Raw genomic sequence first — 25,513 nt, forward strand, 5'->3', positions numbered from 1 at the left:
CCTAGTCTAGGGATCCCGGTTTCCAGAAGTTGGCATTCCTATATCGACCAACAGTAATAGAAAAGACTCCAGTTCTATCCACGTCGATAAGGTATCGATCACCAGAAATAGAAAAAGGTCTGATTCTATCCACACCGATATGGTATCGATCACCAGTAATAGAAGGAACTCTAATTCTATCCACACCGATATAATATCGATCACCAGTAATAGAAGAAGCTCCAATTCTATCCACACCAATACGACATCGATCAACAGTAATAGAAGAAACCCAAATTCTATCCACATCGATAGCCAATCATCCAGTGACAGACTTTGGCACTATCGCCAATACACTATCTTGTGACATCGTGCAATGTGCCCGTGGCGATCCCGCCACTATCAGGCACTTCTGTCACAAGATTACTCGTCTAATACCTGTTATCTATTAATCAAGAAAACAAGTACATCAATCAAATCAATGCAAATATCAATGAAATAAAGTAAAGTATGTGATTTAGGGAAACTCAAGTCTAAACCGACTTAAGTCGATCTCTCAATATCACATTGACTTATACCTTTCGTTCGTAGTTTCGGTTTGGAGCAATATCAATTCTGAACTCAAGACTGTCTCTGTAAATCTGAAACGACATATTGAGAATCATAATATCAATATTTCCATTCTCAATTCAACATTGAATCTGATTAATCTGGATCTAATTCAAATCACAGCATAACGGTACAATCTCAGTATCCCCGTCAATACCATATTAACAGACACCAATTACAAATCATAACCCATATCCGATACAATCTATAATCCATCCATAATCCAAATTTGTCCGATTTCAGATCAATATAATCAGAAAATCATAACAATTCCATAATAAGTCCGTTTCTTAATCTGACTTCGATTCTATGATGTCTAACATGTCAAGAACATCATATATGAATCCTATTCAATTCTGACAATAGCATAATTTCACAACATGTCAAAACGTAGCAAAACTTACGTCCAGTTGTAGCCTACGTCTATAGGATTACAGTACCGAAGTCGGATTTAAAATCAGACGGACGGATTTTGCACAATCGCGATCCTAAGATTCAAGGACAATTTTTCTCCCAAAGTTCCCCTTCGATTTCTCGTTTCCGAAGTTTTACGTATTTGCTTATATATATATATATATATATATATATATATATATACACGTAACATGCATCAAGGCAAATGGCTCACTCTACGTGCAACACGTCTCGCGCATATATATATATATATATATATATATATATATATATATATACACGTAACATGCATCAAGGCAAATGGCTCACTCTACGTGCAACACGTCTCGCGCATATGCGCGACCTAAATCGGCGCATATGCGCGAGACCTTCTGGTCTTCGCACATTACTTCTCGGCAGCTCGCGCATATGCGCGACACCTTCCGCACATATGCGCGAGACTCTCTGGAGTTGTGATCGAAACTTCACACAGCTCGCGCATATGCGCGCCTTCCCGTCGCGCATATGCGCGAGACCTTCTGTCCCATTCGCAGCTTGTGCGCGTCTCATGTCGCGCATGTGCGCCGATGGTACTGTCCTCGCACATACATTTCCACACGTTACTTCAAATCGTGTCTCGGTTAATCCTTTCATAATCATATCAAATTATAATTCAATAATTACATATTACTAGGATTAAATTTCCGGGCATTACATTTCTCCCCCCCCCTAAGATATGATTTCGTCCTCGAAATCACAGGCAATCCATCATATCAATAAGAAGGTATGTAATAAAACTGAACAGAAATTTACATCAGTAAAATAATGCTGGGAATTCTTGTCTCATATCTGATTCAGTCTCCCAAGTGGCTTCTTCAACACCATGACGAGTCCATTGTACTTTCACCAACGGAATCATCTTCGTTCTGAGCTGTTTTTCCTTACGATCGATAATCCGGATCGGTTTCTCAACATAACTCAATGTCTCATCCAGCTCGGTCTCGTCGGGTTGAATAACATGTGAATCATCAGGGAGATACTTCCGCAGCATTGATACATGAAAGACATCATGTATTCCAGATAATGAAGGCGGCAATGCTAGTCGATAGGCACGATCTCCTATCTTTTCAAGAATCTCATAAGGACCGACGTATCGTGGAGACAACTTCCCTTTCTTCCCGAATCGGACAACACCCCTGAAAGGAGAAATCTTCAGAAACACTCGGTCTCCTGCCTCAAATACCAACGGTCGTCGTCGAAGGTTGGCATATTTGGCTTGTCTGTCCTGGACTGCCTTCATTTTCTTCTGGATCAACTTCACTTTTTCAGTCATATCTCTGATCATGTCAGGTCCAGTCTCAGGAAATTCAGAGATATCTCGATGATTTCGTGATTATTTTCATCGATGATATTTTGATCTATTCAAAGAATGTGATGGAGCATGCTGAACATTTAAGAATTGTGTTGCGAATTTTGAGAGCGGAGAAATTATATGCTAAACTGTCGAAATGCGAGTTCTGGTTGAAACAGGTGGTATTTCTGGGACATATCATATCCGGAGACGGGATATCAGTTGATCCTAGTAAGGTTGAGGCAGTGATTTCTTGGCCGAGACCGACCTGTACCAGAGATACGCAGCTTTATGGGTTTGGCAGGATATTATCGCCGATTCATTAAAGATTTTTTGAGTATTGCCAAACCGATTACACAGTTGACTCAGAAGAATGCTCCATTTGTTTGGTCTGAGGAATGTGAGACCAGTTTTCTCGAATTGAAGAAAAGATTGACCAGTGCTCCTGTGTTGACGATTCCTTCAGGCACTGGTGAATTTGTTGTTTATTGTGATGCATCTCACCGAGGATTGGGCTGTGTGTTGATGCAGCGAGGACATGTTATTGCTTATGCCTCGAGACAACTGAAGTCCCATGAATCTCGTTACCCAATTCATGATCTTGAATTGGCAGCCATAGTCTTTGCTTTGAAGATATGGCGACATTACCTCTACGGTGAGAAGTTTGAGATCTATTCTGATCACAAAAGCTTGAAATATCTGTTTTCACAGTCCGAATTGAATATGAGGCAGCGAAGATGGCTTGATTTGCTAAAAGATTTCGATTGTGAAATCAAATATTACCCAGGAAAATCCAATGCAGCAGCTGATGCACTGAGTCGAAAGGTATGTTCTTTATCCTTATCGACTATGGGGGTTTCAAATTTGATTGAAGACTGCTGTTTGCCTGGATTAGTATTTGAGACAGATCGGAGACCTATGAGATTATATGCGATTCAAGCTGAACCAGAGCTGATTTTGAAAATTAAAGCAGCTCAGAAAGTTGATCAGAACATACAGAATTCGATTGCAATGGTCAAAGCTGGTCATCAATCGGAATATCAGGTTCGAGATAGTGTTTTGTATGTGAATAATCGTCTTGTTGTGCCGAATGTTTCGGAATTGAGACAGCGAATACTGACAGAAGCGCACAACAGTCGTTTTAGTATTCATCCTGGTGGCAGGAAAATGTATAATGATTTGAAGACACAGTATTGGTGGAAACAGATGAAATCTGATGTTATTGAATTTGTAGCCAAGTGTCTGAATTGCCAACAGGTGAAAGCTGAGAGGAAGAAACCCGGAGGATTGTTGCAAAGTTTGTCGATTCCTGAATGGAAATGGGATCACATTTCCATGGATTTTGTGACACAGTTACCGAGATCCTCCCGAGGTTGTGATGCGATTTGGGTCGTGATTGATCGATTGACCAAATCCGCATGCTTTATTCCATACAAGATGACGTATAGCTATGATCAGATGGCCGATATCTATGTCAAGGAAGTGGTTAGACTGCACGGAGTGCCGAAGTCGATTGTTTCAGACCGAGATCCTCGATTTACTTCGCACTTCTGGCAGAGTTTGCAGCAAGCTCTCGGTACGAAGTTACATCTGAGTACCGCATATCATCCACAGACTGACGGACAGTCAGAGCATACGATCCAGACATTGGAAGATATGCTGAGAGCTGTAGTGCTGGATTTTAGCACTAATGCCATTCGCGGTTGTGCGCGTCTCATGTCGCGCATATGCGCGAGCTGTGTGAAGTTTCGATCACAACTCCAGAGAGTCTCGCGCATATGCGCGGAAGGTGTCGCGCATATGCGCGAGCTGCCGAGAAGTAATGTGCGAAGACCAGAAGGTCTCGCGCATATGCGCCGATTTAGGTCGCACATATGCGCGAGACGTGTTGCACGTAGAGTGAGCCATTTGCTACGTTTTGACATGTTGTGAAATTATGCTATTGTCAGAATTGAATAGGATTCATATATGATGTTCTTGACATGTTAGACATCATAGAATCGAAGTCAGATTAAGAAACGGACTGATTATGGAATTGTTATGATTTTCTGATTATATTGATCTGAAATCGGACAAATTTGGATTATGGATGGATTATAGATTGTATCGGATATGGGTTATGATTTGTAATTGATGTCTGTTAATATGGTATTGACGGGGATACTGAGATTGTACCGTTATGCTGTGATTTGAATTAGATCCAGATTAATCAGATTCAATGTTGAATTGAGAATGGAATATTGATATTATGATTCTCAATATGTCGTTTCAGATTTACAGAGACAGTCTTGAGTTCAGAATTGATATTGCTCTAGACCGAAACTACGAACGAAAGGTATAAGTCAATGTGATATTGGGAGATCGACTTAAGTCGGTTTAGACTTGAGTTTCCCTAAATCACATACTTTACTTTATTTCATTGATATTTGCATTGATTTGATTGATGTACTTGTTTTCTTGATTAATAGATAACAGGTATTAGACGAGTAATCTTGTGACAGAAGTGCCTGATAGTGGCGGGATCGCCACGGGCACATTGCACGATGTCACAAGATAGTGTATTGGCGATAGTGCCAAAGTCTGTCACTGGATGATTGGCTATCGATGTGGATAGAATTTGGGTTTCTTCTATTACTGTTGATCGATGTCGTATCGGTGTGGATAGAATTGGAGCTTCTTCTATTACTGGTGATCGATATTATTATACTGATCTTAACGTAGGGATGGCAAATGGAAGGGAAAAGGCATCATGCCACCCGAGTTCGAGCATCTCAATTTTCCTTCATTCAATGTCGATGACTATGATCTTAATTTTTCCAATGAAAAACATCAAGAACGTGAACAAGAGGCTCAACAAACACGTCATCATCAAAGTCAAGAAAGTATGAGCAATACGATAGTGCCTAAAAGTAAAACTAGCACCTTGTCTCGCCTGATATCCGATATCTTCACCAAACATTTCGAAAAGATGATGCTCTCCTCCGATGATATGCAAGTCCAATGCAAATATTTCTCGAAAACTTACATGTTTCAACAAGGAGGTGGTTATAGAACTTTGACGCGACACGTGGAGAAAAATAATCATGTGAAAATTGGTAGTGATAGTTCTCAAACTCAAATTCTGGCATTCTCTTCAGAATAGGATAATGATTCACAATTTTTTAAATTTGACGAATCTAAAATTAGAGAAGAAACGACTAAATTCTGTGTGGTTGAACAATTTTCTTTTAGTTTTAGTGGTAAATTATCTTTTAAAATTGGTTTTCTACGAATGCAAAACCTTCTATTAGATGTATCCCACGAAATAGCTCTCAAACGCACACTTAAAAATTACTCGTAGATGAAAAAAATTTAATTAAAGAATTTGCTATTTTAAATAATATAGTTTCTTTGAGTTATGATATTTAGAGTGATCATTGACAAAATTGTCCATATATGAGTATTACATGTAATTTGATTGATAATTTTTGGGACATTAAAAAAAGATTGCTTGTATCTAGATTTTTAACGAAAAACACACTACACAAAATATTTCCCAACTTATATTTGTTATTTTAGAAGAATATGGTCTAACTTCTCAAGTTTTTCCAATTTTTTTGAAAATATTAATGCAAATACTTTTGGTATTAGTAAACTTATTGAAATATGTAAACCATCACTAGGTGGCAAATTTTTTCATATTAGATGAACATTTAATATTTTAAATTTATATGTTCAAATGGACTGAAAAATTATTCTCACATATTCAACCAATTAGGAACGTGATTCATTAATTATGGATATATCCCCAAGTTATGAAACAATGAGACAATTTTGAAAAATAAATAGTATGAGGCGTAAACGGTTTGCACGAGATGTTCTAACTCGTTGAAATTCAACATATAAATTATTATTATCAACTTTTGAATATATAAATTTATTGTGTATATTTTTTCATCAACATATACAAGCTCGTGATATTTATTTTTTTAATCGATACTACGTATGCACTAGTATTTGTGAAATTTTAAAAAAATTTAATGAAGCTAGTAACCAATTATCTCGTCTTTATTATCATACTTCTCATTTAGTTTTGACACATAGTTAAAGCATTGCATGGATTTTTAGTTAAAATATTAAATCTAATGATGATACTTTAGTTCAATGTATTTATTTCAAGAAAGAAAATTGGAAAAAATATTTTTTACAAATTTTAGATCCTAGACTTAAATTAGTTGGTTTATGAGAAATGTTAGCATTATATTATGAATCTTTAGACCTTGTTACGGAAACGGTTCCTAATATCTCATTGATTTTGTTTAATATCAAAACTCATTAATGTGATATTTATAATAAATATAACACGAAATATGGTGGACAAATTGTTCGACATTAAACATAACCTACTACAAGTAGTAATATTACTTCTAAACTTACTAAATAACAACTTTTATTAAGAGAACAAAAGAAACGTCCACGAGAATTTTCAGTCGAGAACTTGATAATTATTTTACCGCGAATTTTTATTTTGGTGATGCGGACGAAGAAACTTTCGACATTTTACGATGGCACAAGAAAATCTAGATTGCTCCATTTCAACGATTGCAGTGGAGCAAGCTGTTAGTATTGAAGAAAATATATTGGATGAGAGACGTTCTATCTTAAAGTCGAAAAATTTGGAAACTCAATGTTTGATCAATTATCGGTCAAAAGTCGCGAGCCGAATACAACATATTAAAAGTGATGAAGAAGACTAAGACGAAACTAAGGTAACATCTGGAACAATGACATGAAGAAATGCAAATGAATGTGATTGAACATAATGAAATGTATAGATTGACATGTTACATTCATCTATTGAAAAGTGTCATATTGTACATTTAATCATTTAGCCTTCACCGATAGACATGTTACCTTCATATAGACATGTATATGCTCCTCCTGGAGCATTACAACCCCTTCCTTAACAATGGACACGTGTTAAGTAATTATTTTTCTGATGGAGTCAAAAATTAGGTTTTGTTTCAAATAAGAATGTTTTAAATAAATTAAATTTTGTTTTAAAAATGAAAGTAAAAGAGAAGTGTAGAAAATATGAAAACACGCAGAATTTAGATATATGTGATAGATGTAAGTAATTTATGAGCAAAACTCATTGACAATAATTTCTGACTCTTTTCTTGGTAGCAGGTTTGACAATGAGCTCTGCCACTGGATCATCCACAGTGAACTCCGGGTTGCATTCACAGATATCCACACTGAGGCCACCATACTGAATCGGGACTTGCTCCGGAGAGAGATACCTGTCGTGCAAAACCAAAGCATTGCAACTTTAAGCAGACATAGATATATCTCTAAGGAAAGCGCAATTTATTAATTGCCACAAGATTAGAAAAAGAAACCACCCAAAATTTTTTTACACTAACTTGAAAAGCATTTCTGTTGTTCTTGCTGGACCAGAAATACAAATTTGCTCTTCGTGCGAGGAGTCAAGAAAGGACTAATCATCACGTAGAAAGCCAAATGCCAGCATGGAACATTGATGAACACCTTTTAGGAGGAAAAGAAGAAGGGAAACGAGGGTCATTAATACCATTTCACACCAGGGGATCTGCAGCGCCTGTTTGGTAGCAATGCGAAGCTCTCTCTTCCCTGGTCCAGGGGAGTTCCTGAGAAGTGAGATCACTAACTTGAAATATGGTGTTGACTCCACCAGGGCTAAAATCCAACTTCCGAATACTTCTCTCAAGAAACTGTATCCTCCATCGCAGAAATTTCATCCTTTTCTCCTCATCTGAAAATGTCTTGGTGTACAAGTTCTTGTCCTGAAACTCTCCATACACATTGTAACACACGGGGCGGCGCTCCTTGTCGTGACCGCGTATAAACACAACCTTTTCAAGATCTTCCCCCAGATCTTCCTTCACCAGCTCGTCTACATTGAAATCTTTCCTCCATTTTATGGTGTTTTTCAGCATGGTGAAGGAATCTTTCACTTTGAAATCGCGGGCTCTCAGGAACTTCAGTAAAATCACGTCGCTTCTTTCATCTTCCATCAACGGCACACCCCAGATGAATACCTCTTCAGGTGAGCCAGCGGTTTCCGAGGGTGAAGCTGACCCGAAGAGACGATTGTTAAGAGCTTCTTGAACGGAAGCTTTGAGTTCTTCTAGAGCCTTTCTCTCGAAATCTTTGAGATGCGAAAGCCGGTTGCTTTCTTCTTTGAAAGAAGGTGTGGATTCCGGGGCCTTCTTCTTTTCGACCAGACTCGATTTCTCTGGTTCTACTACTTCTCTTTTCTCGACTACCGGCGATTCGGATTCCTGCGGCACCTCCAAAGCAGCAGCTAGAGGTTGAGATAGGGAAGACGGTCGAACGCCCCCCTATTCTGTAACGGTGAAGGTGACATGCTCCACCGCCAGCGGCGGCTCAAGTGGAGACGGCTCCAAAGGTGTGTCTTTTTCAACCACCGTGACAAGTTCTTCAACCGTTACTGGAATATCAGCAGCTTGGGGTTGTGGGTCGTTCTGCAGCTCTAGTCCCACCGACGCAAGCGGCGGCGTTTCCGTCTCCTCCGCGAGCGTAGGTGGAGGAAGAAGGGTTGCCTCTTCTGGTATAGCAATTGGAGGGGTCATGACCTCTGCCATTGTTGAGAATGAGGAAACTTAGAAAAATATTAGATAGATGGATAAAGATGAAGCATAAAGTTGCAGTGTTCTTCGACAGGCAGGGGTAATTCTTGATGATCATCACCAATTATGGCTCACTCACTCAAATAAAAAAATGGTGTTTTTTTTAAAAAAAAAAAATTGGATCATTATTATTATTATATATATATATATATCTTAATATTTACAAAATATGAGAGTTTATATGATTTAATAATATTAAAATAGACAGAAAAACATGCACCACTTGACGTGCATCTGCTTCATAATTCAGAATTATTCTTTACAGTCTAATATTTTTTGTTGTCTAGTTTGATGTTGTAAAAATGTTAACAAATTTAATGAGATTCTAGTAGAGCACTACCCACACTTTAATAAGAGAGTAAAATCGGTCAACAAACAGAGATCATTCGTTGTCTGTTTGCAAGTGCCTAAATAAAATATTCGACACACGAAATTGATCCGCGAGACCGTCTCACAAGAATTTTTGTGCAACATGAATTATTTATTTTTGATTCCATATTTAAATATACTTTAATTTTCATAAGTTGTTTTGTCTCATCGTTATACTGTTTTGAAAAAGTGAAATACTTGGAAGCTAACAATGTATTTGTATTATTTGAATCAGTTTATTATTAAATCAAAATTTTTAATTCAGATAAATGATATAAAAAAATTATTACAACTAGTAAAAATATTATTATTAATATAAGCCCATTACAGATAGACGGGTAAGTCTATGCTCGTCCTGAGCATTACTCCCCCTTCTCTTAAAAATAGACACGTTCTTATTTTGTTATATTTTTTTTTCTTTTTTATATTTTCTTTCTGCTGTAAATGTAATCATCTATTCTTTTTCTTTCTTTTCTTATTTAACTTTTTCACCTAACTTTTTTGTTTTTTTTTTTTTCTCATTTTCTCTTCCTATTTTAATTTTGTTTTTTAAGAATCTAATTTTATTATTCACTCTTACTTCTAATTATATATATATTTTTTTTCATTCTTTGACCATTGGTATTATTATATATATTAATTAAAATTTTCAAAATCTAAATGCTAGAATTTAAATATTCCAAGAAATTCTTCATATATTTTTATTTTTAATTATCTAAACTAAATTGGAAACAATTATTACTAAAAAGATATATTTTAAAGAAATAAAATAAATTATGAATTGTTTTAAATAATTTTAAAGTTAATATTAATTTTTACTCCTTTAAAATAAGAGGATAAGTGTGGGGACCCGGACGCTAATCAAGTTCTTAATCATCATTGGGACTAATTAATCAATTAGTAATACAGGGTCTAAATTTTTTTTTTTTAAAATGCGGAACGTAGTGACATAAAACATATATACATCTCAGTATAAAAAAACAAGTCTTGTACTACATACATTTATTCAACTAAGGTTTAATTGCTAATATCAAGTGTCCAACCCTATCTCTAATCCAAGTCCGAAGCCTCCACTCTAATCACGATCTTTCCTCATCTCCTCGACCCTGAACCTGTCCCACCTGTTGTCATGCACACATACAAAACAAGACAACAGCCGGATAACTCCGGTGAGAATAAATCTCAGTATAAACAATGTAAACATGCAATCATATAAAAACATATACAAAAGCATATAACAAATATCATTCACATGCAGCCAATCAACAAACATGTATGATATCAAAACTGTAAATCAACTAGTCGTATCAGACTTGACTCAAACAACGCGTCGTCTCAGACTCGACTCAACTCTAACCTAGGGATCCCAATGTCTGGATATTGATAATTATATCGAATCTCAGTCGATAGGAATGAATCAACCCTAAACGGCATCGATATAATTCATATATCCAGTGTCTGGGCGAAACAGCCGCAGAACTGACGAATCAGTCAAGAATTAAGCGAATCAGCCAATAACTAGACGAATTAGCCAATAATTAAGCGAATCAGCCAAAGTTTAGACGAATCAGTCGATAACTAGACGAATCAGCCAATAACCAGACGAATCAGCCGGTGACTAGGCGAATCAGCCAATTACTAAACAATCAGTAGTCAATACATGCAGTGGCTATAAATCAATAGACTACAAACATCAATCTCATCAATTACAAATATCAATGCAATAAACTAAGTATGTGATTTAGGGAGACTCGAGTCAAACCTCACTCGAGTTGTGCAATCCCAACTCAACATTAATTTATACCTTTCTTTCTGATACTTCTGACTCTGTTGAAGTCTCGAACCCCAAGCCTGTCTATACTCAATCTGACAATAACAATATTGAGGGTACGGCATCAATACACCACTCAATCAATACTGGATATAATCAGAATTCAATCAAATTCTATTTTAACAATATGATGTCATAATTTCAATATATCCAGCACTATCATATCAGTCAGATATCAATTCTAACATCTCATGTTTGATAACAATTCAATTCTGATATCAAATCTCAATCAACTCAACTCTGAAAATCATAACAATTCCATATGGTATCTATCCTTCAGTCCGGTTTCGATTATTCGATGTCTAACATGTCAAGAACATCATATATGAATCCTATCAGATTCTGACAATACCATAATTCCAAATCATATCAAAACGTAGCAAAACTTACGTCCAGTTATAGCCTACGTCGATAGGAACACAGTACCGAAGTCGGATTCAAAATCTGCCGGGCGGATCTTTCATAACCTTCGAATTCTTAAACTAAAAGGCATAAGGTTTTCGAGAGGATTTGCTCGTTCTTCGTTCTGATAGATTCTGAAGAGTAGACATATGTGTATATATATATATACATCCCACCTTGCATGCTTACAAAACGTGGCACATTTCATGTTTTCCAGGTGGCGCTCGGGCGGTTAATCTTTACCGCTCGGGCGCGAAAGTTTCTGTCGAGATACTCGGCTGAACATCTCCTGGCGCTCGGGCGGTAATATTCTACCGCTCGGGCGCCAAACATTTTGTCCAAGAAGTAAACTCATGGTGCATTGGCGCTCGGGCGGTTCTTTTCCACCGCTCGGGCGCGAGATGTTCGGTCCAACATCTTGAGATGTTTGGTTCAACATCTTGGCCAACATCTTGAGATGTTCGGTTCAACATCTTGGCTTATACTGTAACGATGCCCTGCTTCTTCATTTGAATTCCTATAATTTCACTTCTGTCAATTAATCAACGTCTGATTACAGTAATTAAGTCTCGGCATTACAATAAGTTTAAAAATAATAAGAATATTTTAGGAGTGATATTTTTTTAGGATGGAGTTAGAGTAGTTTGGACCCCACATAATTAATTATTTTTCTGATGGACTCAAAAATTAGTTTTTGTCCAAATATGAATGTTTTAAATAAATTAAATTTTGTTTTAAAAATGAAAATAAAACATATACAAACACAAAAACTTACATAAATTTTCGCTGAAAAAAATTAAATAGAATTCAAATTAAATAAATTTTCATTTTTGTGTAGTATTAATGAATACGAATATATTATCACTATTAATTTTAAAATATCTGATTTTAAAATTCTGAATTTTAATAAACAAATTATAAAATTTGAAAGAAACGATGGCCATTTTTTGTGGATGGTTATATTATGAGTTAGAATTTTTTTCTAGTAAATGTAAATTCCTTGTAATTTTTACAGTTTATTATGATGTTTTTTTTTAAAGACATATGTCAATTTATGAGATGGGGTAGTAAAGCTCCAGGAGGAGCATACACTCCATCGTTACGTTCGTCTATTAAAAAAATGTCATATTGTACATTTAATCATTTAGTCTTTAGGTCATCATTTTTGGGTCTAGTGCAATCAACAAGGAAATAGTCTTTTCTACCACAATTAAAAATAATTTGATCAGAAGAGTTTGATTATTTTTTTTATGAGAATTTGAAAGATAGAATTATTCTTCCTCATGAATTTCCCAAAATTCCTGACAAATAATGACATAGCGTCATTGCTCAGTTGTTATGATTACTTTGATGGAGTCTCTTCTATTGTAAAAAGGGCCTATGTAACTGGTGGAACATATGGCTCTTTTTCATTTTTTGTCCCCAGCTCAAACTCATGAACCTTTAGGTGAGCTAACAGATCATGCAACTCGAGTGAAACGTCTCGACTTAAAAATTCGGAAATTTTTTTTTATGAACTGATAATATACATGCCCATGCATAAATTCAAACTAACATTTTCCTAAAATTATTCTTGATACTAGATAATAAATGCAGTCAAAATCTGTCAAACAGCACTGTAAAAATCCACAATTAAATAACATCATAAAATCAATGTCCTCGTAAAATCATAAAAGTGCGGAAACATGTGAGGTCCTCGGTTTTCATGCCACACCAACCACGCCTACTCAGCCTTCAGCGCCTCTAGTCTATTCGTCGACATGATCACCTGCATCAATCATACCTAGTGAGTCTAAAGACTCCACACACTTGAACCGTAAATAACAAGTACATAATCATAGCATGCAACAGTGAAAAATAATGTAATAAAAATAACATTTCATGATCTTAAAAAAATATGAGCATAAACGTAAACATATCGTATGAAATCATGTCATGTAAAATCGTAACATCATAAACATATCCATATCGTATCATCATCATAACATTTTTCTTTATTAAATTCAGATCATTAGTTGCGATTTTCGTATTAGCTCTGTTCGATGGATCCATCTACGTGGAACAATGGTACTCGACGGCGAGGGACTATCAGCAACACTCTCACCCGTCAACTGAGCTCGGGCCTTACATATCATCATAATAATCACAACCAACTCATTTCTTTCAAAAACGTGTAATTATATAATCATCACCCATAAAATTCATGCATGTACGTAAATTTTCTTTAAACCAATCATGCATCGTATTTTAGCTTTAACTTAATATTTCATGATTATAAGTACATAAACATTTCAAAATATGCATTTTCAGCATTCAGGGCACTGCTAAGACCGCTATCGAACCTTAGGTGCAAAATGACCAAAATACCGTTGAAACCCGTCAAATACAAGTTTTAAAAATGAATGATTTATCACAGAACATGCTCCTTCATGACTAAAAATAATTAACAACAACTGGAGATAATTATTATTCAAATAGATTAACATATATATATATATATATATATATATATATATATATATATATATATATATCAGCACAAGTCTTTTTATTTTATTTTATTTATTTTATAAATGATTCAAATTTAATTTATTTTAATTATAACTGGATATGTTCAATTTTACGTGGAAATACTTATAACTATCCAAAATCCTAATTATTTATGTAAATATAAAAATTCAATCAACTTATATAAAAATAGAAATATTTAAATATATTTAACATATATATATAAAAATTATAAATATTCTAAATACATGCAACACGTACTTCCCTGGATTAGTTATTATTATTATTATTATTATTATTATAATTATCATCATCATCATCATCCATACTATTTATTAAGTACTGTAAATACATGCAACACTAATAATTTTAATTTTTTTTCCAAGATTGCCCTCATCAAACTATAGAAGTCCATGGCACTCCAGGACATTGATATCGTATTTGTCGATCTCCTGAGCACTTTTGTAAGCTCTATAAAGAATCAATAAAGAAAAAAAAAGACCAATTTCACCGAACACAGTGACCGTTTGAGTGATTCAACTCATTTTGATGCTGGAGATTTTCTGAACGATTTATCAATTTACTGGTGGAATATAAATTTAAAATATTTTATGCACTCATATAATAATGTTTTGTTGTATAATTATGATATGTTTTATATTTCAATAATTACATATGTGTTGTCAGTAATTTTTTCATTGCATATTTTTTTTAAGTTTAAATATGAAAATTGCTAAACAAGGAACTAATCACATTGAAGTTTGCATACCTGATAGTGGTATAACGCACACTATTATCTGAGATAAAATATATTTTTTGGAACTAAAACTAACAAAAACAATGTTGAATACAATATCAGATCATGTATACTTGATTAAAGGTTGTGGTAAAGCACATTTTTTGTTACCTAATGGTACAAAAATTTTGATAAATGATGCTTTGTATTCACCACAATTGAAAAAAATTTTGTTGAATTTTAACGACATATATTGTCATGGGTATGATACTCAGATAATGAATGAAGGAAATAAAAAATATATGTGTCTTAACACATATAGATCAGTAAAGAAATATTTAGTTGAAAAACTATCGATGTTCCCTACTGGATTGCATTATACACATATAAGTCCAATTGAATCAAACATGGTTGTTAATAATTCTTCAACATTAATCAATTGACATGATTGATTAGGACATACTGGTTCAACAATGATGCGAAAAATTATAGAAAATACACATGGTCATCCAAACTTGAAAAATTTATTATAAGACCATCATCATCTAAAATCCAAACTGAATCACCCATGTTTCTTGAACGTATTCAGGGTGATATAAAATTATAAAGAGAAAAAACTTTTACTTTAAGAATATATTTTGAGTGATTAACATTAAAATATTTTGAGTGATTTTGAAAACAAACGAGATAGTTACTTATATTTCTCTTGAAGTGAGTTTTGTACAAAAGTTGAAAAAACCAAAGTAATATAGTGAATTTCTTCTGTAAGTAGAAGAATGAGAGACGTAAAAGAAGATTGTCTTCGAACTTCCATGCACCTTTGTGCCATCTTACTTACTTTCTTTCCTTTATATCTTATCTTGATGATATACTTCATTTGAGTTCTTACTGTTAACAAAAAATACTGGACCGTTTTCGCACACTACTAGTAGTCCAATCGTTTTTTATGTTGAGAAAAATTAGGTCTTGTATAGATAACACTATCAAGACCGGTCACAAGAAAACTTTGTGTTTAGAGAAAAAATTTAAAGTGTATATTCACTATTCTTCTAAACACATTAATGATCATAACATATTTCAAATGAATAGATTTCAAATGTAGTTTTATTGTTTAAAAAATAAGATCATAAACTTTAAAGACATTCTTTATATATTTATATAGTACTTCACGTTAATTAGAACAAATTTCAAGTTCATCCAGTGATAATGTCATTTCAAATTTATTCTATTTTGTATTGTTAAGAAAATATGCTTTTGATTTTTGAAACCCATCTTTGTGAGTTTTGATAAATAAGTATCTAATATTTATTTGTTATTAATATTTTATAAACGTCGTTTTATGAAAAAAAAAGTTATTTTCACCAAAAAAAGAAAGATTTCTGGAACCAATCGTATATCTGAAAAGAATCTATAATTGTGTTAAAAAATACAGCCCATCCCGTGTCAAAAGCTAACTATTAAAGCCTGTCACGGGTGGGTTTATTGATGGTTATGATGTACGAGAATGGCAGAGAAATTGGGAGGGCAATTTGTTAGAGTAATGCACTCAATTATCGGGAAGGCAGTAAAAACAGTGTGCTTTGAAAATTGGGAGGGCGGTAAAAACAGTTAAATTATTAAAGAGGACATAAAACCAAAATTTGAGTTACTTCAAATCAAAAGTTGAGTTAAATGCGGTATAAATAGTGGAAATTGCAAGGTGTTTACGGGATATTTGAAAAAGGCTTTCACCATCATACAAAACCGGTTAATAAATGAGGTGTATTGGCTTTAGACTTTTAAATTCTTTTGTAAAGTTCAAAAGTCTATAGATATTTAATCTAAACTTTTATTTTTGTTGTATTTTTTTTGAATTAATCATATGTTAAAAAAATTCATAGAGTTCTATGAAAAAATGTCAATAAAAATCATGCAAAATAAATCCACAATATTTTATGAAAATATTTAGAAATATGTGAAAGTCAGTAGAAATCTGTCAAATATACAAAAGTATGTTATTTAATAAAAGTCAGTAAATCTCTACAATGAATACACTTTAAGTCAATTTAACTTTAATAATAATAATAATATATATATATATATATATATATATATATATATATATATATAATATATGCTAAGGAAGTAAAATATCTGACTAGGATATTAAATAATATTTAATAAATAATAGCATGTTTAGTTTGATGAATTGAATTTGAGATAATAATATAAACGATGATTTCTCTTTTTCAATAATTAGCATAACTATAAAATAGAAATATAAAGGATATTGTTGTAAAAATATCCCCCTTTGGATTTAATTTATGTATTACAAAACCTGAAGAATAGGTAAAATTTCCTGGTAAAGAGTGACCGCAAGCTTGCCTTTAGAGAAAGACTCAGGAAAGAAGATGGATGATGATATTAAAGATAGAAATGTTACCTCCATCTATTGAAAAATGCAATATTATACATTTAATCATTTAGCCTATTCTTGATAGAAATTACAGATAGACATGTTAACTTCATCTATTGAAAAGTGCCATATTGTACAATTTTCTTTCTATCAGCATCAAATCCACCACCCATCAAGAAGAGGATGTGTGGGACCCTTAACTTCTAATCGTTATTATAATGTAATTTGATTATGATTAATTAATTACAGCGGAAATCGAGTTTAAATTTTCTTTACGATGAGCCCAAAACATCTTATTTGAATACTAAAAATAGTATTTCATCTCACATCATAAAACATGCCCACACGTAATCAAAGTCAATCACATACAAACAACTCATATCATCGGGACATGCCCCGGTACATAGATACATATACATATATACTGGGAAACAACCACTAAATCTCAACTTAAACTGTGACTCCCTCCAAAAGCACCATCTCCGGTCTCCTGATATCCTGGATTACCTGTCATTGTCAATATACAAAGACAACAACAGTCCTCTCTGGGTGAGCAAAGCTCAGTCTGAAGCAACCATAATATATACCATAGATATCTAAACAATGATATATGATATGCAATGCATGTATGTCGTGGAGGTATCAGGTCAAATGCCCATCCACTGAGCACATGTCAGAATCAATCGAATCGCTATCAAATCAATACTCGAGCTGGCACACCGGTCTCAATCAGAGATACTCGTATGATAGCATCGACAAAGCGCCATCAAATCCCAAATCTCAATCAATCATCTGGGCCACTAATGACTATGCTTTAAGGGCCACATAATGCCAAACATAGCATCGTGTTCACAAACCCCAGAATCAAATCAAATCATATCAGGATATCCAATGATCATAGCTCAACGTGCATGTCATGTATGCCACATAAACTGAACAAATAAGGCATATAGACATGTATTCTCATTCCAATCAATCAAATCAATCCAACATATATCATATGATACAGATACTTGTCGTATGTTACTCGGTCGCAACATACCTCAATTCTTCGTTCCAGTTGATGTAGCTTGAAGATATCAATATAATAATCTATCTACATCAATAACATATTCATTTCAATCAATAACAACTGACAAACAATTCTTCAATCTCAATCCAACGATTAAAATTTCTTAATTATAATAAATTGGGAATAATTCAAAATAACATCATTATAATTATCTTTTCTTCGTTAAAATCATATATTATTCAATAATATTCAATTTCTGTATGATTTAATAATTTATCGGATTTATTCCAAAAATCGACAAATTTCAAACATCACCAAAAATATAAAATTTATACCTCAAATCGAAGACCTCGTGTCAACGATCCCAAAACTGAAGTCGGTTCGTCAATTGGATAAACAAATAACTTGCAAGATCGAAAAAAAAATCGAAACTCTTATTTCTCTTTTCTCTCCTCTTCTACTTTCGTGTCTCTTATCTGAAATCACCTCACCGTCTTTACTCTCTTTTGTTGGATTATTTTACACGTATATGAATTGGGTTGTCTAAGGAACAAATTGGAATCATCTTCTAATCAACAATAGGCACGTACAGGAAAATCACATTCCAACCATATCAATCCTCATTTTGTTCTTTATTTACAATATTGCCCTTAAATTTAAATGGACTATTTTTAAATTTAATTCACTATTCATTGTTATTTTTATTTTATTTTTTGTTAAACACAATTTATATATACTAATTTAAAATTTAATAGACTATTGCAAATCTATTTCTAAATAAAATTATATTATGAGTTGATTTACGACTCATAATTTACGTAATTAACGTTAATCAGATCATGGGGTCTCACAAGATGTACGTATTTTCTACTATTATTTTCTTACTTTTATGCATTATTGTAGTTTTATGAGATTTTCTTTTAAAAAAAAAAAATTAGTTCCAAGAACGATAAATTGATTTGATCAGTTTCCTGTAGAGACACCAAGAACTATGAATAAAGTACGTGGTAGTGGATCCAGTGGAAGTGAGATGCATCCATGCGGCTTGCCAACTGCGAAGATCATGGAAAGAGATTCCAATATTTCCGTATGGACAGATCTTGAAAGTTGTCATGTCCCCAGCCGAAGAGTATAAAATCTGGATTGTCACATAGTCGACGCTCTAAAAGGATTGGGGTACTGCAGCAGAGATATATCTATCATTGCATATGCAGACATCAATCATATCCCCGAAAATCATACAAAAGCACTAAAACAAATCGGAATTACATTGTTACACGTTGAGCACATAAGTATACATGTTTTCATATTCATTTTTCATTATTTTTTATGTTGATTTTAATTTGATGGTCATCATTTCTTTATATGCGGCAAACCACAAAATGTTGCAGAACTTTGGAATTTTAGCCCAAAAAATGAACTTCCCGTTAATTTGCTGATCATATCGTGCGACACGGATTTTTGGCCTACAATGAAAACTTTTAGATATTATAAATATAATATTATGATAGCATGTCGTCCTTCCAAGTGCAGAAACTATCCTCCAGCAAACACTGTCATGTGCAGGAACTAGTTAGTGCCAAAAAATTTGCACCCTGCCCAAATAGAATTATACTAGTAAATTCGTTGTAATATTTACATTTATTTCTTGAAATTCGTGTAGTAGGCAAAAAAGAACTATGAGAAGTAAAGATAAATATAACAACAAATTTACTAGAAAAATTCTATTTGAGCAGGGTACAAACTTCATAGCACTAACTGATTCCAGCAGAGGATGGTGTTTGCTGGAAGATATGTTCAGAACTTGGAATGGCCACATTCCATCATAATATTATATTTATATTTCATCAAAGTTTTCATTGTTGGCCAAAAACCAGTGTCGCCTGATATGATGAGCAAATTAACGGGAGGTTAGTTATTTTGGGCCCAAGTCGCAAAGTACGAGTACATATGTGCTCAATGTGTGACAATGTAATTCCGCTTTGTGATAATGTTTTGTATGTGTTTTGGACATATTTTTAACGTCTGCATATGCATTGATGATTATATCTCTGCTATTGTACCTTAATTCTCTAAGAACCTTGACTATGTGAAAACTCAAACTTGATATGTTTTTGCCAGGGACAGGGCAGTTTTCAAGGTCTATCCATACAGAAATTTTGACGTCTTTCTTCTCGATCCCCGCAAGTGGCAAATCGCTTGGATGCTTTTCACTGCGACTAGATTTGCCGCTCGGATGCTTCTCACTGCGACTAGATCAATTGCCACTTGCTCTACTCATGGTTCCTTGTGATTCTACGGAAAATTGATCAAATCGTAACAATGAACATAATCAAGAACTTATCGATCTTGTAACTAAGTTTTTTTTTAAAAAAAACAAAAAATCCCATAAGAACCACAATCATGCCTAAAAGTAAGAAAATAAGTGCTTTGTCTTCTTGATATGTGGGAGATTTGGCGTTGATAGAAAGAAAATTGAAAATAAATAAATTTTTCTTTAATAATCCTTCGGAAGTTAAAATACTCATTTACTGACAAAAATAGATTGTAAAGAAAGAAATCAACGAAATAGAGAAAAAGAACATAATGATCTTTTAAACATATTTTTCAAACAAAGAAAAATAGATTTAGAATAAACAATATGAAACATAAAACAAGAAACATGGTTACACCAGATAAACAGAATAGAGAAAAAAAACAGTATGAGCTTTCAAACCCTTGCAAGCAGCAACAAGATTTAAACAAAATAAAGGAAATAGCTTGTCACGAAATGTAAAATACCACAAGTCGTCATAATCCAGAACAAGAAGCTGCTCAAATTGAGAGAATTCAAAACATGGATGGATATAAGATGTGTTTATTGTTTGGATATTTCTATAAGCAAAACCATCATCATTGTAAAATAGTACACTCACAAAAAAAACCCAAATATTCTTAACAGAATCAATAAAATCTTCAAACTTTCATCGCACGAGGAACGGAAACACACCAAGCAAGAGGAGATAGTTGAGGTTGGGGAAAGAAATTAAAAAATGACAAGAAGAATAACCACACACACACACAATGTACAGAACAAAATCGAGAATGGAGATTCTTACGCAGATTAATGGCGAGAAGGGGAAGCCCTAGAACCCAGGCGGAAGTGAGGAGACCAACACTATCTTTGGGTCAGATCTTTTACAAAAAATGCTTTTTCAAAACTGTATCTGGATACTTGAAGCTGGCAGAAAAAATATGTCTTATTATTCTATTTCCTTTTGAACGTATTCGTTCAAGCCTAACACATCACATACAATTTATAATATTTCAACGATGAGTTTCATGAATTAATTAATCACTAATGTCTTTTTGCATACATATATATGTCTTTATATAATTTTTTGTTATTTAAAATTTTTCATGTTCTTTATTATGGCATTAGCATAAATTCATTTTGTACTTTCACCAAATTAATTAAGATTTAATTATTAAAGGGGATATTTTTGTTTTTTTTTCATGTTATAAATATATATGAGCATGTTGATAGTGATACATTGATTCGAATGAGACAAAAAAGAATTCAAAATAGAGCAAAAACTGTGAAAGATGATATCTGATACTTCAAATCAAAATTTGAGGTACTTCAAATCAAAATTTGAGGTAAATGCGAGGTTGCAGGGTATTTATGTGATATTTGAAAAAGGCTTTCACCACCATTATTAACCGATTTTGAATGGTGGTGAAAGCCCTTGAAACTGCACTGTCCCCGGCAAAAACATATCAAGTTTAAGTTGTCACATAGTCAAGGTTCTTAGAGAATTAAGGTACAGTAGCTGATATATAATCATCAATGCATATGCAGACGTCAAAATTATGTCCAAAACACATACAAAAGCATTATCGCAAAGCGGAATTACATTGTCACACATTGAGCACATATGTACTCGTACTTTGCGACTTGGGCCCAAAATAACTAACATCCCGTTAATTTGCTCATCATATCAGGCGACACTGGTTTTTGGCCAACAATGAAAACTTTGATGAAATATAAATACAATATTATGATGGCATGTGGCCATTCCAAATTCTGAAAATATCCTCCAGCAAACACCATCGTCTGCTGGAATCAGTTAGTGCTAGGAAATTTGTACCTGCTCAAATAGAATTTTTCTTATAAATTTGTTGTGATATTAACTTTACTTCTCATAGTTCTTTTTGCCTACTACACGAATTTCAAGAAATAAATGTAAATAGTACAACAAATTTACTAGTATAATTCTATTTGGGTAGGGTGCAAATTTCTTAGCACTAACTGATTCTTGCACATGACAGTATTTGCTGGAGTATAGTTTCTGCACTTGGAAGGACGACATGCCATCATAATATTATATTTATAATATCTAAAAGTTTTCATTGTAGGCCAAAAATCCGTGTCGCACGATATGATCAACAAATTAACGGGAAGTTCATTTTTTGGGCCAAAATTCCAAAGTTCTGCAACATTTTGTGGTCTGCCGCATATAAAGAAATGATGACCATCAAATTAAAATCAACAAAAAAAATAATGAAAAATGAATATGAAAACATGTATACTTATGTGCTCAACGTGTGACAATGTAATTCCGATTTGTTTTAGTGCTTTTGTATGATTTTCGGGGATATGATTGATGTCTGCATATGCAATGATAGATATATCTCTGCTGCAGTACCCCAATCCTTTTAGAGCGTCGACTATGTGACAATCCAGATTTTATACTCTTCGGCTGGGGACATGACAACTTTCAAGATCTGTCCATACGGAAATATTGGAATCTCTTTCCATGATCTTCGCAGTTGGCAAGCCGCATGGATGCATCTCACTTCCACTGGATCCACTACCACGTACTTTACTCATAGTTCTTGGTGTCTCTACAGGAAACTGATCAAATCAATTTATCGTTCTTGGAACTAATTTTTTTTTTAAAAGAAAATCTCATAAAACTACAATAATGCATAAAAGTAAGAAAATAATAGTAGAAAATACGTACATCCTGTGAGACCCCATGATCTGATTAACGTTAATTACGTAAATTATGAGTCGTAAATCAACTCATAATATAATTTTATTTATCTTTACTTCTCATAGTTCTTTTTTGCCTACTACACGAATTTCAAGAAATAAATGTAAATATTACAACGAATTTACTAGTATAATTCTATTTGGGCAGGGTGCAAATTTTTTAGCACTAACTAGTTCCTGCACATGACAGTGTTTGCTGGAGGATAGTTTCTGCACTTGGAAGGACGACATGCCATCATAATATTATATTTATAATATCTAAAAGTTTTCATTGTAGGCCAAAAATCCGTGTCGCACGATATGATCAACAAATTAACGGGAAGTTCATTTTTTGGGCCAAAATTCCAAAGTTCTGCAACATTTTGTGGTCTGCCGCATATAAAGAAATGATGACCATCAAATTAAAATCAACATAAAAAATAATGAAAAATGAATATGAAAACATGTATACTTATGTGCTCAACGTGTGACAATGTAATTCCGATTTGTTTTAGTGCTTTTGTATGATTTTCGGGGATACGATTGATGTCTGCATATGCATTGATGGATATATCTCTGCTGCAGCACATCAATCCTCTTAGAGCGTCGACTATGTGACAACCAAGATTTGATACTCTTCGGCTGGAGACATGACAATTTTCAAGATCTATGCATACGGAAATATTGAAATCTCTTTCCATGATCCCCGCAACTGGCAAGCCGCATGGATGCATCTCACTTCCACTTGATTCACTACCACTTGCTTTGCTCATAGTTCTTGGTGTCTTTACAGAAAACTGATCAAATCAATTTATCGTCCTTGAAACTAATTTTTTTTAAAAAAAACAAAGAAAATCCCATAAAAACCACAATAATGCCTAAAAATAAGAAAATAATAATAGAAAATACGTGCATCCTCTTCTTGATGGGTGGTGGATTTGGTGATGATAGAAAGAAAATTGAAGAAAAATATATTTTTCTTTAATAATCATTCAGAAGTTAAAATACTCATTTACTAACAAAAATAGATTGTAAAAAAAGAGTTCAACAAAATAAGGAAAAACAACAAAATGATCTTTCAAACATATATTTGGAACAAACAAAAATTAGATTTAGAAGAAACAATTTGAAACAGAAAACAAGAAACATGGTTATACCATATAAACAAAATAGAGAAAAAGAATAATATGAGCTTTCAAATATATTATCCGATCATCGATCTTTTCACTTTTTACATGGCGTTCTTCAACAATACGTGGCGAAAGCTTGCTTATACACTTGAGTTGGATTCAATTAAATAAAGAAACATATGTGACAGGAACACAATAATCAGATTTGATAACAAAGAAGAAATGAAGCTTCATCAGCGGGTGCTGAAAGTGAATTTTCACACAATAAGAAAAGACTGCATATTTCCAACGACATTGGTGCAGCAAATAGGAAATTTAAAGTTAGAAATGAGGTGAATTATGATTTTGACATGTGGTGGGACACGGAAAAGTAAGAAAGATTCCTGGAAATCCATCTTATCATCCATATTAGATGATACCTATCCTAAAAGACCTGAACAATGAAAAGTGAAAATAACATGAAGAAATTACTAAATTTACAAACAAACTAAACAAATGCAGGATTAAATTTTCAAGCTCATTTTTATTTCCTCAAATTAATTATCTCTTCTTGGTTCTTGCCGCAGTACTTCGTCGACACATACAATTAATTTCTTTCTTTATCGTGCTTTCACGGGAGAACAGTAGGCACAATCTTCCATTAATTAGAATATTCTTTCTTTCAAATTCAAAAGATTAATATTTTAGTTATTCCTCTGGTACGCTGTTGTCCATTGAATGGCAATGTCAGAGGTTCATTATTGATTGTTACAGCTTATGAGAATGGCTGAGAAAATGACTTATCATTTTACTCTTAACTTATCATGTGCGTGTTTTTTTGGTTGCTAGAGAACAACAAGTGTCCCCGCATTCAGCAGCCTGCCTGCTTGATCCGAAAGGGGCTGGCTATCCTTCACGAGAAATTGATCGAAGAGTATGTTTAAATATTCTTTGACTAGTCTCTTGGTGATTTGTTTTCAATTTTGAGGATAACATTAAGTAATATTAACTTATTTTTTTAGACAATTGGAAATTAATACACACGCAATACTTGTTCTCCCAACTGCTTATATATATAATACTAAAAATGTCGCATTTTGTTATGTGTTAAGTGTTATATTATGGTCAGGG

The 25,513-nt window shown here is 33.6% G+C and overlaps 1 protein-coding gene and 1 pseudogene across 1 annotated transcript in view; both read right to left on the minus strand.

Moving 5' to 3' along the window:
- Positions 1-25,513, minus strand: part of LOC142521119 (uncharacterized) — a 73,248-nt gene that overhangs the window by 47,540 nt on the left and 195 nt on the right. The window lies entirely within an intron of this gene.
- On the minus strand, positions 7,469-9,118 carry LOC142521425 (patellin-3-like; annotated as a pseudogene).

Source organism: Primulina tabacum, chromosome 12 (assembly GCF_025594145.1).
Source record: "Primulina tabacum isolate GXHZ01 chromosome 12, ASM2559414v2, whole genome shotgun sequence".
NCBI lineage: Eukaryota > Viridiplantae > Streptophyta > Magnoliopsida > Lamiales > Gesneriaceae > Primulina > Primulina tabacum.